This window comes from Falco biarmicus, chromosome 4 (genome assembly GCF_023638135.1).
Source record: "Falco biarmicus isolate bFalBia1 chromosome 4, bFalBia1.pri, whole genome shotgun sequence".
Taxonomy (NCBI): domain Eukaryota; kingdom Metazoa; phylum Chordata; class Aves; order Falconiformes; family Falconidae; genus Falco; species Falco biarmicus.
The window spans coordinates 42,441,359-42,457,775 of NC_079291.1; the positions used below are offsets into that span (position 1 = coordinate 42,441,359).

Below are 16,417 nucleotides of genomic sequence, written 5' to 3' on the forward strand. Positions count from 1 at the left end.
GGTAAAAAAAGCACCAGGATGTAGGGAGGTTCTGATTTCCAGAGCACAGTCTTCAGCTGATGATTATTTATTGCCCCTGCACGCAGAGGAAAGGCTGCGGTGTTCTTTCCAGTTTCGTTGCTTCGTGCCAGCTGAATTCTACGAGAGGGATGGTGTTAGAAATGGAAGGCTACAGTAATGTTAACTATGCTGTTTCCCTCCAACATCCATTTTGTTCCAAAGAAACACTTGCCAGAGATTAAAATATTCAAGATGGCTGTTTTCTGCACCCTTTCTGCGAGCTCTACAGTTTTTCGTGCCTCAAATACTCCGGGTCCCCGTCTTTATTAAGACTACGAATATTTTATCCCCCACCCTATCAACCTCCCCAGTCATTAAATATTGGCGAAAGTTCAAAGGGGGCTGCTTCAAGCCCCCCCGCTGCCAGCCCGGACACCCGCGCCGCCCCCCGGACGCCGCTCCGGCTGGATGCCGCCCCCGCACCGCGGCCCGCCGGCCGCAGGCAGGCGAGGATGCGCCGCAGCCGGCGGCGGGGCGGCCGCCCCCGCGGGACACCCCCGGCAGAGCCGCTCGGCCCCACCGCCCGGGAGCGGAGGCAGGGCCGGGGCAGCGCCCGGCAGCGCGGCGGCTCCGCGGGCGGCCCGCGCCCCGCACCTGGACTCCCGCGCGGGCCCCCGCCGTCCCCTCCCGGGCTGCCACCGAGCAGCTGCGGGGCGGGGCAGGGCGGCCGACGGCCGCGGCGGGGGCCGGGGGGGCGGCGGGGGCCGCGGCTCCGCTGCCGGCGGCTGCGGGGGGGGCGGCTCCGCGCGGCCCTGGGGGCGCCGCCGCCCCGCCCGCTGGCAAGAGGCGGTGGGAAGCCCCGGGGAGGGGAGGGGGCGGCACGGCTCCCCCCGGCTCCCACGCACAGCCGACCTCTCCCCTGGGGCTTCCCCTGGCGGGGGCAGTGTTCTTTTGTCCCCGCTTGTCGCGGCCCCCCCCCCCCGGCCCCGAGCAAAGGCGGGGGTCGGCTCTGGCCGGAGGCGCCAGCAGTGCGGGTCGCCGTGCTGTCCCCTCCCCCCTTCGCTGCGCGGGACGCGGCGGGGAGGGGGCCCCGCACCCCCGGGCAGCGCCGCGCTCCCACGAGCTCCCCCCCCCCCCCCCCCCGCCGGGCAGAGCAGCGGCCGGGGGCGGGCGGGCGGCCCGCGGCGGCTCCGCGCCACGAGGTGCCGAGCCCCAGGCGGAGACCGCGGCAGAGCTGTCCCCTCTGCCTCGCCTCACCGGGGGCTGCCCACCCGAGCCGCCGGGCTGCCCGCGGCCCCGGCCCATCGCCCGGCGAACAAAGAGCCGCGGCGCGTTGCGGGCTGCGGGGGTTTGCCCGGCGCCGGTGGGCACAGAAACGCCCGGTTGTCCGGCTGGGGGCCCGCCGGGGCCCTCGGGCATCTCGGCGGCGGCTCTTCCCCAGCTGCGCTACAAATCGGTTGGAATACTGGTTAGAAATACGAACTGGAATTCAACTCGGTGTTTGTTAGGAGGTCACTTTGAATATGTCAAGTCTTTTTCCTGAAAGTCTCGGATGATGCCGTTCCTTATTATACTTAACACAGCGTTTATCCTGAACTGCATGTAGAGAAATGGATTAACGCAAGAACTGGTTGGTTTCTCTGGATGCATTGCGCAGCTATGAGCAGCTTTTTTTTTTTTTCATGATTGAGAGCTGAAAGCTTCACTGACCTCTAAAAAAATTTTACCTCATACAAAGAAAGCTTCGATTCCCTATCTTCTCCCGAAAATGTATCGGGTTTCCCGTTTTCCACAACCTTAATTGTAATTAGTTAGCGAGCAGATGGGATGAGGCACTTCCCATGCACGAGCTTTCCACTTCTACAAAATGAGTTTATCAAGCATCGCCTAAACGTCGCTTTATATTATTGAGCCCATGATGTGCATTTGAAAGAGCCTCCTCCTGCACATACCTCGCTCGGGAGCACAGCGTGGATGCTCACATACCGCATCTCTTCTAACAGGTTTGCTGGTGTACATTTGCACACCAACGTGCAACAACTGGAAGGAGCGTTAACAAACCTCGTGGTCAGGAATAGTCACCTCTATAAAACGCATCTGTGACTCGCTAAGGAAAGCAAGATTTGCTTTATGGGGGCAGAACCGCTTGCCCTTCCTCCCGAAGTATCAGTTTGGTACAGCCGAGCTCCTAAATTGTTACTGCCTTTCCAGCCATTGCTGCTTTACACTGACATGATCAATTTTGTTGTTGTTGTTGTTGATTCCTGTCAGCTCTTGACGTCTGCCTGGTAGCGAGGCAATCCAAGCACAGGCAAATGCAGATTTTAAATTTTCTGTCCCCTGTGAGGCTTGGCTGGCAGGCAGCGAATGCAGCGCTACCAGGCTGAATTCATCCTCTTGCTGCAAACAGCACGGAAATACCAAGAAGAGGATTTATCTCAATTACTCTGGTTAAAATAAAAATCTCCTGATCACGAGGAAATATTTATGGGTTAGGTGTTGCTGATGGCAATCGGTGGGTCCTGCAGCCAGCTGCACCTACCCTGATGCTAAGCTCCCGGCTGCCAGTTTTTCAAAATGTTTTACCGAAAAGATGAGGGTGATTTAAAAAAAAAAAAAAAAAAAAAAAAAAACAACAAAAAAAGCCAGCGAACTGCTGCAGATAGAGCACATCAACGATTTAGAGTTTATTATTTTCAAAGGATTCTTCGGTGTTTCTAAATACGTGTCTTTTCTCCGGTACCTCAGCTAGCGAGGGCCGTATCTTGTCATCAGTGGTACATCAGTGGCACAGCCTGACCTTTAAGAGGGCTATATCGTACTCCTTATTCAAAACAGGAGCGTTGCAAAGGCAGACCTGTGCAACACAACTTCCCCGGGGAAGGGGGCATTTTTAATACGAATTCTGTTCTCTATAAACCGTAAGTAGACCCTCGCAAGAGTTGACAGAAGTTGCTCCGGAAGGCAGCCGCACTTCACGCGGCCGGAACGCTCATTGAAACCAGCTCACGGGCTCCGATGCGGCGAAGGTGCCAACTTCTAATTGATACGTTTAGGCGAAGCTCCCAACGCACTTGCCTTTAACATTCATTTATGCAAAGCGGTTTGGTGCGGGCAGGGCGAGCCCGGCGCGGCAGCGCTGCCTGCCAGCAGGAAACGGGCCTGGAAACCCTCCCGCTGCGGGCGGGGGGACCCGCGGGGGCACCGGGGGGCCGGGCCCTGGCGGCCGGGCCCCGGCAGCGCGCTGGGAGCCCCCGCTCCGTGCCGAGGCTTCCCCCCGGCGGCTTCAGCGCCGACCGGGCAGGGTGGGCAGCCGCGCAGCCTTCGTCCCTCGGGAGAGACGGAGTCTGCCTGGGTGCCTGTTAACTTCTGCGCTAATGGGCACCGGCGACAGCGGCCACGGCCGTACACAACAGTAATTCTAACAGCTCTCCTCGCAAATGGCATGCCCCTCTCCGAGCCCCGGCTCTCCGACGGCGCTAGCTCGAGTACTGCAGCGCTGTACACGCAGCGCCTCCTGAAGCAAACCCCGGCCGCTCGGCATCATCGTTAATTATCATCACGCAGCTCAAACAAGATCTTTTCCTCTGCACCTTCCCTCGCGGCAGCGCGTGAAGAAACTCTGGTCCCCGCCCGCCTCGGGACGGAGCCGCAGCCAGCCCCTTCTCGCCCGCCGGCCGCGGCGCTCAGCGCAGTGGGGGCCGCGGGGACCCGCACCGGGGGACGAGGACAGGGGCTCGGGGCCCCAGCCTCTCGCGGCGCTGGGGGCCGGGCGACGCAGGCCGGGGCCACCTCACCCCGCAGGCGACACCGCTCGCTGCCAGAGCTTGGCGCGGGGGGCAGCTGCCTCCGCCGCAGCTGGGGCTGCTGCCGCGCCGCGCTCCCCGCCGCGGGCCCCCCTGCCCAGAAACACGCGGCGCCTGCAGGGCCGCCGGCGCTAATCTCACATCCTCCCCCGGCGCACACGCACAAAACGACGGGCGCTGCAGGAAAAGCGGCGAGCCAAAAGGGGAACCCGTCCCTGGGTGGGCTCGAACCACCAACCTTTCGGTTAACAGCCGAACGCGCTAACCGATTGCGCCACAGAGACTGCCGCTGGGTACCGCCTCCGCCGCGCCGCCCATGTGCTACGGCGCCCAGGCCGGTCGCGCGCTCCGCTGCCTCCGTCCTGCGGGCCACCGCGCTGCGCGGTTGTGCGTGCGAGTCCCGGCCTACGAAGGGCGAATCTTGCGAAATGCTAAAAGAATATGAAAGGCTAATTCCCGAGATCGTTGTTCAGAACAGCATTCTTTTTCTGGGGAGTAAATTCACGAATCAGAGTTAAAACAGCTTCTTCTTGGCTGCTGCTAATTCATTCGTTACACATGCCAGCCAAAATGTAATTCCCAAATATCGTTGAAAATTTGCCCTATTAGTATATTTAAAAGGTAATTTAAGTGACTGCAGGGAATAGGTGGGCTGTTTAAAACAGACAGCATCCCCATCCAGGTATGTAGGTAAGTTACATTTACCTTTCCAAGTGACTGAAAACAGCCGTGAAGAAAAGCTGACCTTCCTATTACTGTTTCATTGAAACCTGCTTCCCACATTACCTTACAGTAAATCTACACCCACAGCCCCACCAAATACAGTTTTCACATCCAAACATAAACAAATGTTTTCCCCTTTTCTTTCACAGACTAATACTGTTCGAATCTCTTTGAATTCTTACTGTGTCAGTTGCTTCACATTGTCCCCATGGCTCCATGAAGTTCTGCCTGATGGCTCCTCTGTCTGCTGAAAGCCTTTGGAGTCGAGCAGGCACACAACACCTACTACAGGGATGAGTACTAACTCCTTTCCAAGCAGATGTGGGGTATCTCCTAGCCTCTGCCCACCCAAGACCAAGGCGGCCCAGGTCACTCCTGAAACCAGAGTCTTCAGCAGAAGAAGAGCAAAAGCCTGTTACTCCAGCTCTCATATTTTGTACAATGCCTTGCTCTTCAACACCGTAAGACTTAATTTCTCAGCCCAGTGAGTAACTTTAAGCTGACCCTTTATTATCCGTAGCTTAGCCTTTCCCATTTTTCCAATACTTTGAAAAGAGCAACATAAATGTCACTATTATCACAGTACTGCTCAATTCTTTCATTGTGTATCATTGGTACCTTACTGAACTACATCTTTCAAAACATGGAGGAGAAAGACAAGATATGCAAGCCCTCAACAGTAATTAATTATTTTAAAGATTGTTTTTTGGGCCATCATGCCCACTGTGGCATACTTTCCTACCCAGACCTCTGCTATTCTCAGTCAGAAGAATCAGTTCACAGGCTGGATCACTTCTATTTTCTCTGTGTAGGAGGACAAGTAAACAGTCCTGTGATTTTACACACAAGCAAATTATTTAGTGGAAATACCAAAATTCTGGTCTGAACAAAGGCGTAACACATAGAGCAGTAGATGAACACTTGGGCATGGATTTTGGGCCCTGAAACATTTTACTTTATACACATAAATATTCCCGTTAGTTTTAATGAATGTAAACTTGACTGTTTTCAAAATCTGTGTTGAGGCCAGATCCAAAAATGGACTTTCCTATGCTGATACTGAGCACAAGCTCTGACTTCGAGGTGTCTCAGAGAAACACAGCACCTGGCATTAGACGTACCAGACTGCCTATTCAATGTGTCAGGACAGCGAGAGCGCTGCAGGTGAGGCTACAGAGTCATTTGGCACCTTTCTTCTCAGCATTCTTCCTCACTGAATCTCAGTCTTCCATTTAAAGTCTTACAAGGTAAAAAAGAAAATAACGAGAAACATACGCAGAAGTGAATGTTACCTCTTCAGCTTGAAACCAAGAGATCAGCAAAAGATCTTAACATGGATGACTTTCACTGACTGTTGAAGCACTAACCAGTGAGCCACCATAGCAGAGAGCAACATTATCTATCACTGCTCTGCAAATGGAAAAGATTAGCTGTCTACCCTTAGGAGAAGGTTTCTGACTTTATCTTCAGTAGAAAGGAAGAGGCCGAGTGCTGTTTAAGGCGTTCAGAAACCAGAAAGGGCTGCTACTTCAGATTAATCGTCCTCCCTATCAGTGTTTTTTGTTCTTTATTTCTGGACGGCTCTTTTTGTTGATAGGCTGTTTCTTGCGAATTGTATCTGGAGTTGCCAAGTCTTTCCCAGTATCTAGTGTATATAATTTAAATGCCATTATTGGATTCACTAATTATGGATAATGTTTTATTTTCTATTTTTATTAAAACGTAAATGTATACAATTAAATTATATATGAATATATGAAAATATTATACTCTGTAATAGTAAACTATTTTTATATTTCCTGTATTTAAATATTTTATAACATTATTTTATTGCTATTTTGAGATCCAGGAACTGGCATGTTTATTGCTATGACATCTGCAATCTTCTTCAAATATAGGCTTTGGTTCCTGAATGTCAGAGAAAGTTAACATAGGACAGAGGGTGAGACTGGGTATTGTTTATGAGTTTTATAAACATACCATATTCTCATCCTCTGTTCAGAAAAACAAGTCTAGTTATTCATTCAGAACTGTTCCTAAAATGAATTCAGTAGGATGTAACAGAGACAAAAGAATCTTCCCACTTACATCACAGAATTACTCATTAACTATTTCTACAGTTTCTCAGAGGAAAGGACCATTTACCCCCCAACAAGCACATGCACCTACATTATTTATTATTCTATGTGTCATTTTTCATCAACTTTTTGTCAACTCTCAAGTTACAACTTGGCCCACACTACAAAAATTCACAGTCACAAAAAATTTCAGAACAGCTGATCAGCTTCTGCCCAAATATATTCGCGATTGCTTACTTTGTAACAGAAGTCTGTAAGTACACAGCTTACCATCCAAAGATTTCCTGTGGCTTTCTCTGAAACATGATTCTAGTCCATACCAGAACCAAGACATTAAAATAAATGGACAACTAACATAATTCAACATTGCTATTAAAATTACTAAAAGCAGAGAATAAGATTTCCATGACAAAAGTGGCATTTTTTATGCAGCTGCAAGCATCAGACCATGGAAAGATTATTCCTGTAGAAGGATTCAAAAGGTTGGCAGAAGCAGGTATAGATAGTTTTTCTTGATCAGTTGCAAGACTTCTTTTCATTCTTCAAATAAAATGCATTTTTAGCTTTTTTATTCAGTTGTGTGTATACAGATTTTCTGTTTTTCAAATACAAAGGCAGCTTACCATACCTTTTTTAAGACTTTATTAACTTCTACTCTTGGGCCTTTTAGTAAAGTCAGAGAAGTGTTATAACTGAAAGGACATCCCTGCCAATAGGATCAACTTACCTTAAAAACAAAGAACAAGGCTGAACAATAGTATTTTACTGACCTCTCCAGTTCACTTAGTTCTGCCTTCTCTTATAATGTGAGTCATACAAAAGGTGGCTAGTTGAGAAAATCCAGAAATCTTGGGGTGTTGCTAATTGCATACTGTTGGGTAACCTAAAAGTCAACCGTTCTCTCAACTTCTATAACTATGTTTACCAAAAGGAAATGGCCTAGGCTACCCAGTTCTGGATCACAAAACGTATAGTTGCACTTACGTTCCAAGAAACAAAAAGTTGTTTCAGTGCAGCTTGTGACAAAATTATACAATAGCCACTGCTATTATCAGCAACTTGGAACATAGTCTGCAGCTATGACAAAAGATACAAAAAAACCCCAAACAACCCAAAACAAACAGAGAGGGGTACATTCAGAACTGATGTACAGATCTCACTCAACACACTATAAGGAGGATTTTGAATTGCAGTTCCCTGCCATCTATCTGTTCTGAGTGACTACTGAAGAGAGTACAATCATTATGGCAGTCAGTTTCATAGTTTACACACACACACAAACAAAACCCACCAAAACAATCCTAAGATACTGCTTCAAAAACGTGAAAAGAATAAAATTTTACTGGCATAAGAAGTGAGCATAACACTGAGGAGAGCAATAATGATGCTTCTCCCATAGCACTTACTTCTCTCAAGCACTTCTTATTATCATGGTAAGAAAGGGAGAAATTTCCTGTCCTTGCAGGTTTTTTGAACTAAACATACTAAGAATGCTTAAGAGTTCTTAAAATGATAGTGAATATCACGAAAATAAGAATGAGTCTTATGCAACTGAACTTTAATGTTGTGTCTACAGAACACACAGGAAAGCAGAGGAATTGCCAACCTGTGTTTTCAGGAGCAGAAACCTATTTTAATATTTTCTGAAGTCCAGGATTCAGGTTTAAGTTCTAAACATAGGCCTCAGTACAGGTAAGCAACTGTATTCGGAGCAATACAAAAGTCTGTGTTAACTTCAAGTACAATCAGATTAACTTCAAGTACAATCAGATTACTAGCATGGTATAAAAGTATTTTCTTAAATAGGTTGAAGTTAAGAAAAAATTAAAGTTAAGAAAAATTAAGAAAAAAAAGTTAAGGCAAATTTTAGAGTGGACTAAAACCCATTGTGTTAAAAAATAAAAAGAACATAAATTTTATATCTTGCATTGCTTAGGAATACCCATTTCCCTGAAATATTCTCACCAGAAAACATCCACCTCAGTTCTAAAAGTTATTTTGCAAGTGATCACACTAGTGAGCTTTACATCTGTCCAAGTGCTATAATTCATCCAGAACATTGTTTGAAGGAAAGGCAGTGAGAAAGGAAGACACAGGTAAACTTTGTGGATCCACTCTAGATATTTCCAAACAGGGATCAGACATATTCAGCCAGGCAGCAATCTTAAGAAACCTGTGCTGACAGGTTGTTTGGGCAACACCACTTCTGGAGGCCTTTTCTTCATCAGACTGTTTCAAAGAGCTCAGGCATCAAATTCAGGTATCAGTGCTCTTTTCAGGATGCGTTTACAGACTCAAAATGTTCTTGCATTGCCTTCTGGAAGAGCTCTGTATGAAAGATGACACATGGGGTCCAAAGAACCATGGAGAAGCCATTATATTTTTGTTCCTCCAGCTACATCTATTACCAGCTAACAAAAGGTTAGCAGAGGTTCCTAATCCTAGAACCCTATTGCCAAAATGGAGGGAGGTTATGATATCCCATCATGAAAACAAACTTGAATTCCTATGGTTACAGTTAGCTCCAGCAGAATTCAAACTCTCTCAGACCCCTCTGGTGCAAGGAAGCTTCTTCCATTGCTGTACCCTGTCTGTCCCTTGCAATCTGAGCAGCATCCTGCGGGACGCCAGGATACCAAACATTGGTGGCCTGAACATGCAACAAAAACCTCTTTCTTGGCACTATAATAGGAATGGTGTACAAGAGATTCATCTTGTTCCTCATAAGGATTGCGTAAGAGAAATTCAGAATATGCTTGGTCATAAACAGCAGAGAGAAACAAAAGGATACATCTATACCTCTCTTAATTATAATCAATCCCTTTTCTTCATATGGTCTCAGACATGGACAGATGCTACAGTAATGGGGCCTAGATCAAAAACTAAAAGCAAAACTAAAACCAGGTATCTCTCTACTACAATAGAGTGGGAGAGAGAAAATTTGAGGAAGTTGAAATGAGAGACAATGTATTTCCACTGTTCTATGAAATTTTTTGATCACTCATGGGTGATCATGTGGGTGCTGGAATATTTAAATAATATTTTTTTAAGAACCTTTAAGTCCCCGAATTAAATATACCTATCCTAAATTAAATATACCTATCCTAATGCCAAGCCTTGAAAAGTATGTTATAGAGGAAAATAAGAGTACAGAGTGTAAAGAAAAGACAGACAGATCATGGAGAAAAAAAGAGAACAAAGAGGAGTGGGAAGGAAACAAAAGGATAAAAAATCAGAAAAATGAAAGGAAGTGTGAACTAACTCATTTTTCAGACAGGCTGTACTCCTGCTGCTTTCAAGGATTCTACAGTGGAAAGGAACCAACATATTTTTGCAGTTTCAACAGCTTGTGGTGACACTGAAGGCAAAAGGAGAATGCAGAGAGAACTGACATCTCTCCTCTTGCCCCTGTCCTAATGAATGGTATAATCTCTACTACAGCAAAGGAACAGAGAAGGCACTTAGTGAGTTACAGCTCCCTGTCCCCTCCTCCTCCTCTTGGCCCCCAGCTTCTCAGATCTTTCTATTAAACTTTTAATAGTGGGGACCCCCTCACTCAGGGCAGCACTGCAGTCATTCATTAGTGTCCACCTAGGGAACAAATAACTCTTTAGCTGCACTGTAGGTGTCCAGCTTGCTTTGTGCCTGGAGGGGGATTTGTAATCGAAACAGGGAAGTGCAGGAGCAAAGAGAAAAAATGGGCAATAATAACCCGTGAACTCGCCTTTCATTCAGGTAACACACAAGACACATGTTAATGATTTCAGCTAAAGTACCAGGCAGAGAACTAAATATACACTAACCAGGCAGAAACCACCTGCATGTGCCAATGTAGCTAAGCAGGGACTCCTTGGAGAAGGGACAGGGAGAAATAACTTGCTGAGTTTGCAGGGAATTGTTTTGTTGTGTACTTTGCTGTTCTTCATTCACCCAAATGGATCAACAAGCTAAGATTTTTCTCAGATCTTGTATTTTAGCCTGTCTGCACAGAGTATTCCTGTAACTGGATCAGGAGAACCCATAAATATTAAGACAGAACACGCTGGGATTCCAACAGCTATGTTGTCTAATGGGACTAGAATATCAGCCAGTTATGTGCTGCTTTAGGCAGGACTGCTTCAGACCTCATGGCCTAGACTGCCTGGGTTATTACGGTAATTTTAAAATACAAATTAATTGAAATATAGACAAATAGAAAATGGGAATTGCTTCCTATAATTTCTGTCAAAATGCACGTGTGTGCAAAACCAACCAAGCAATTTTTATCTAAGCACTCTCCTTCATGTGCCTTTCTCAGCTTTTGGCAACTACCAGCCCCAGCAGGCTGAGGCAACCATTTGCCCATCCTGCCAGTACCCTCGGATGAGCACGTCATCCTACGGCATACAATAGGTAGAAGACAGCCAGAGAAATACAAGAGAAGAAAGGTCTCTTTAACAGAGAAGAGAGGACTGCAGATACCTTGGAGGACAGTTTCCTTTTTCATCCTTAAATATTTGCCATCAATACAGCTTCACTATTTCGCAAGCTAATCAATAATGCAGTGACAGTGAAAGAGATGTGAGGGTCTTTTGGCGGCTACAAACTGGCAATGATGCTTTGATGGCTCCTACCGAGGATTTATCATTTCATGGATAATCTCCTGCAGAACACTGTGGGGCCTGAGAGTATAATATACAATATGGCTACAGGAAGGAAACTGGACAGATGACTGCACTTTATCTTAATTCCCTATAGCATCATGTCCCAAGAAAATCAAAGGTGAAATAAAAGCATGATACATGTCTAAAAGTATGAACACAGTGTACACAGACTGTTGTTTGGACATTTAATATAGCTAAGCTGGTAAAAGTAAGTAAAAAGTAAGACAGGACAAGGATGTTATGAGGAGCCACAATCCTTTTTTGCCATTGTCCTTGCCAGGAGGGACTTCAGAGGGACTTTATTATTATTAGACTGTATTATAAATTATTTCAGAGATATACGAAAGCTAAATCTCTCTCCCTTTCCACACACTTGCAATTCACTAACTGTGAATAAAATGAGAACAATTTGCCCCTAAATAAAGAATCACATGCAGTAATTAATAAATAGGAAGAGTAGTTTAATACATCTTGGTCAAAATGCCCCTGGCTCAAGTGACCAGAACATTTACTGAGATGTGCCACCTCTGAGGGAAGGGATCTTCCATTCAGACATCTCTACTGTTAGGCAGAACACTGCCACTCACACACAGCATAATCCTCTCAGGAAAAGGAAGTATAGGCTGTGCACAGCAGCATATTCTGACAATACCAAAGTCATTGTCCTCCTCCTCAAGGCCATGATGTAAGGCCCTAATAAGTCCAAGAGCAGTCAGGCAACATGTAAAATCTCATAATTTCACCTGGCCAGGAACCCCCTAGGCCTGAAAGGACTAAAACTATTCCTTTGCCCTTCTCCTTTTTCACTTTTCTTCCATTCATATAAAAGCCTTTCTAATTTTCCTCAGTTTTGTGTTGCAAGTATTTATTTACTACATCCATATAATAATTATACATATATGAAATTCTACTTTAAGAAAAAAAAGGTACATTAATAAATATGCACCGCAAGGTACCCAATTGCTACTGAAGATACCTCCAATCATCCCACATCGCAACTATGTATTTTTCAAAAGAACACAAACTAGCATTTTCAGTTTTTCACACAGCCAAGCAGTCACTGCAGTATCATTAGCTTTTCCAGTTTGTTCACACTGTATGTTAATACACTGTACATCTGCTCAATTTCCACAAGTAACTACCTAAGTATAAATACAAAATATGAAAAAAATATAATCATGTACATTATTGTATGAATGAATATATTTTAAAGTCTTATATTCCTTCCTAGTCTTGTCATTACATTAACCAGCTTTAAAAAATTCTGCTAACATAGCACTTGAACAATTGCTTTCCTTATGGTATTCATGTAATGGGTATTTCCAGATTCTCAGTTTTAACCTTTTTCTTCTTTGCAGTTTATAAAAAAAAACAACACCCACAACCAACAAACAACACCCAACCTCCCCCAAAACAGATGTGCATAAGTCTGTCAACGTACCTGGAAATTTTTCATCTTTGTTAAAAAATCAAGAAAACACAATTGTAATAACACAATTGTACTGTTAAAATCAGTGAATTCTCAATTAAATTGTCAAGCAACCTTAAAATAGCTCATTTTCTGATATTCTTTCATTTGATTTTAACTTAGGAGTTTTTGAAGCTTGTTAAAATATTATGCCAAAACCACAAAGCTAAAACATGTCAAAATGAATTACATTAACAAAAAATATATATATTTATGGTCTTTTACAAATCACAGGATCCAGTTCAATGACACACAAGCAGATTTATAACAAGACTAGTCTCACAAGACTACAGAACCATTTAAAAGCAGCATTTCTGCCATCTTCAACAGACCTTTGTAGCTTGGTAGGTACAGATAATTTGTATTTCATACAGCCAATGATCATTAAAGATCGCCCCCATATTTCTCTTAAATTGCATAAATTGGAAAATTGTTCATTTCCTCTTCCTCCGGTTCTGTTTTCATGTATGATGAATTTAGGGATGTTTTGCTGAAAATGGGCAACAGATTACGCTACATACAGATATGTCTGCTGAAAACAATTCAGTGAATTAAAAATAACCATGGGCTGCATCTGACCTTTCCTATAAACCATGTACGTCTGAATTTTTTTACATGCCTTAATGATTATTAGAGTTTGGCTCAATGAAAGCGACTGAAGAGTACAATATTTAGCATTTGTTTTACATTATTTACAATTTCAGTGTTCTATTTAGAGAGGTTTATGATGCCTATCCTGGTAATCTTACTCAGATGAAGAATCCAACCTCATGTAAGTATTCTGAATGAGAGATGCGGGACTGACTCTTTCATTCTGATACAAACACAAGATAAATGGGTAGCCAAACTACATAGATCAACTTAGGCAGTGGATGCCTCCTTACTGAAGACAACGTGTCTGCTCTCTGTACATGGTCTACAGGCAAATGAGCACAACGACGTTGAATCCAAACTCCTGACAAGCTTCAAGAGCTGTGCAGTACTTCTGATGGAAACATTGCAACCAGCTTTACATAGCATGTACCCCCTCCTCCCCCCCTACAAAAAGTTCACTATCTCCAGCACCACTGCGTGCATTAACACATATTTCAATATTATGCTTCAAATGTTAATTCTAGCCAATACAAAGACCACAGCCTAGATTATATTAAATATGGATTTACCTCTATGACAAAAAGGGATATATATAACATCATTTCCATCCCAAGCACAGTTTTTAACTAAAATCACCATGGAAATGTATGTTTTGTTCACTCTGATATTAAATAAATGGAGAATCACAACTGTGAAAAATACTTCTGGGGCTAGTGACTTGTTTAGTTTTGGAAAATAAATTCTGTAAATACCTATCAATAAGGATTTTAAAATAACAAATCTTTAACAACACATGGCATAAGTATACATATAAAAACATGTTAGAAATTGCACACATTTCTAGTTCAGAGCAGATGCTATTGCCAATACCTTCCTCACTGGTACTATTTCATTTCAGTTCCAAGGTTTGCTCACAAGGTTTGGATTTTCTGACATTTTCAGGATCTGGCCTTACAAACACTCAAGAAACTTTCTCCAGAGGTATAGTCTGACTCTGCTTCAAAGCTTCTCATCATATTCAAGCTGCTTAAACATTTGCAGAATGAAGCCCTCAGCACAGACGCAGATACACATGGCTAAATGAGATTTGGCTTACGATTTCACAATGTGGTATTCTGTATCAGACAAAGCAACAAAGGAAAGGTGACTTGTTCTCCTGTGTGAGCTGTAAATACCAACCACCACACCACTTAATAGGTCTGTTTTATTAATAGCATATATTTAAAGCCTTCAATGCAAGTTTCTTTTGAACAATGAGAGGCTGGTAAATTCTTAAAAGATAATAATCAGCAGTGCACTAGTTCTTTGATGGTCTGTAATTACCCAACTGTCCACTACTTGAAGGACAGCAGCAAACTACCACTCACCATTAGTTTATTTTTACTTATAACTTGTACTTTAGGTAAGAATCCATTAATTACAAGCAAAACAAATTGCTTACTCAAAACACTTCCCACAGAGGCTTGTTTTTTTACATGCATTAATCTAACTGAGATATACATGACATTTTAAATGGAGGTTAAACTGATGTAAATAAATGCAATTATTTGAAAGCAAACAGGATTCAGTCACATTTATTTCTGCATGGAATTACCATACATTTTCCCCCGGCGCGTATCGTGAACAAACACTGAACCACAGGAATTCCAGAAGGCTGCGAGTTTTAAAACTTCCTACTGATGTGAAATTTGACAATATGGCACTGTACTTTCTTTTAATTTTATATGATTTGCCTGAGGTAACATCTTGTGTAATTGTTTTTAAAATAATTACCCGTAGAACTGCTTAAGCTGGAGGGATGGCAAAAGGTTTGAATTTCACAGACTTTTTTGTTTTGCTAATAAAAAAGGTACAGATGAACCCCATGCACGCCTGAGCCCCGCGCACAGAACTGCCAATCCTGACATGGTGGCAGAGCTGCAACAACCTCCCCACCCAGGCACATGCCCTGATGGCCGCCATCACGGGCCTCCCCTGAGGGAAAACGCTCCCGAGCCAGCCTGCAGCACCCGCCAGCACCCACCCTGCCAGGTGCTGACCTCTTTCCAGGGAACCCTGCCTTCAGCCAGCCCTGGGAGCCCGCCATTGCCCGTGCTCCCCTCAGCGAGCACCGCAGCGGCAGCAGCGCTCCTTCCCGCCCTTCTCCACAGGCACCACGTGCCACCGGCCGCCCTACCTGGCCGCCCTGCCACGGTTTCCTCCCGCACCCCGCCTCAGGGTAATGCCTGTGCCCGAGAACCGCCGCCTCGGCCGCCACCCTGGCACCTCGCCACCGCCGTGTGGCAGTGCCTCCTCCAGAGGCCCTCCAGAAGAGGCGGCAGCGGAGAACAACCTCTTCTTCACCAGCCCCTTCCTCACCTGCCCCTTCTTCGCCAGCCCCTCACGCGGCCATGAGGGGAAATGAGAGACACAGCGAGTCCTGCTGCCGCAGCCCCAAAAGCACTGGCTCGTGGCGTGAAGGTAAGCCTTGTGTGCACGTATATGTGCATGTAGACACACTACTTCTGTGCAATGCCATTTCTTTCTATCGTTCTTACAAAATAATTATCCGTTTATGTGTAAACAAAACCTGGCCGTCACCAAGTAACACAAAATGAAGTTACCCTGGTCTAAGGACAGAGCCACTTCAAAAGCAATTATTATCCAAAAAGACATGCTAAAATTAATAGCTGTAATCTTTTAACCTTTTATAAAGGATTTACATTTTAAAAGTGAATTTTCAAAGGTTTTGTATGCTTTTCTCATACCCTGCGCCGCTTTAAGTTTTACTACTGTGGAGCAGCCCTCAGTGGAGCTCCTTGAAACAACGAAGAGTGAAAAATCACTGTACACCTAGTGCGACACTGAGGACCCACCAGATTTCCATGCTGTTGGCACTGGACAGCCCAATCCCTCTTCTGCTGAAGACAAAAAAACCCCCACAGGGTTTTGCCACTGGTGTCACGGGCAGCCGCATCAAGCTGCCTGCAGCAGCAAGGTTTTGCAAACCAGGTAGGTGGTGTGATAAAGACTCTGATACACAGTGATCCTATTCTACTTAGAAAGGAAAAAATATCCTACCCAATTTAATGCACCAAACCATTTTAGCCACTATTTTTGCCTTTT

The 16,417-nt window shown here is 45.0% G+C and overlaps 1 non-coding gene across 1 annotated transcript; it reads right to left on the reverse strand.

Annotated features, from left to right (window-relative positions):
- Positions 1-4,016: 4,016 nt before the first annotated feature.
- On the reverse strand, positions 4,017-4,090 carry TRNAN-GUU (transfer RNA asparagine (anticodon GUU)). Its single transcript has one exon. It is a non-coding gene; the product is annotated as a tRNA-Asn (tRNA).
- Positions 4,091-16,417: the final 12,327 nt, after the last annotated feature.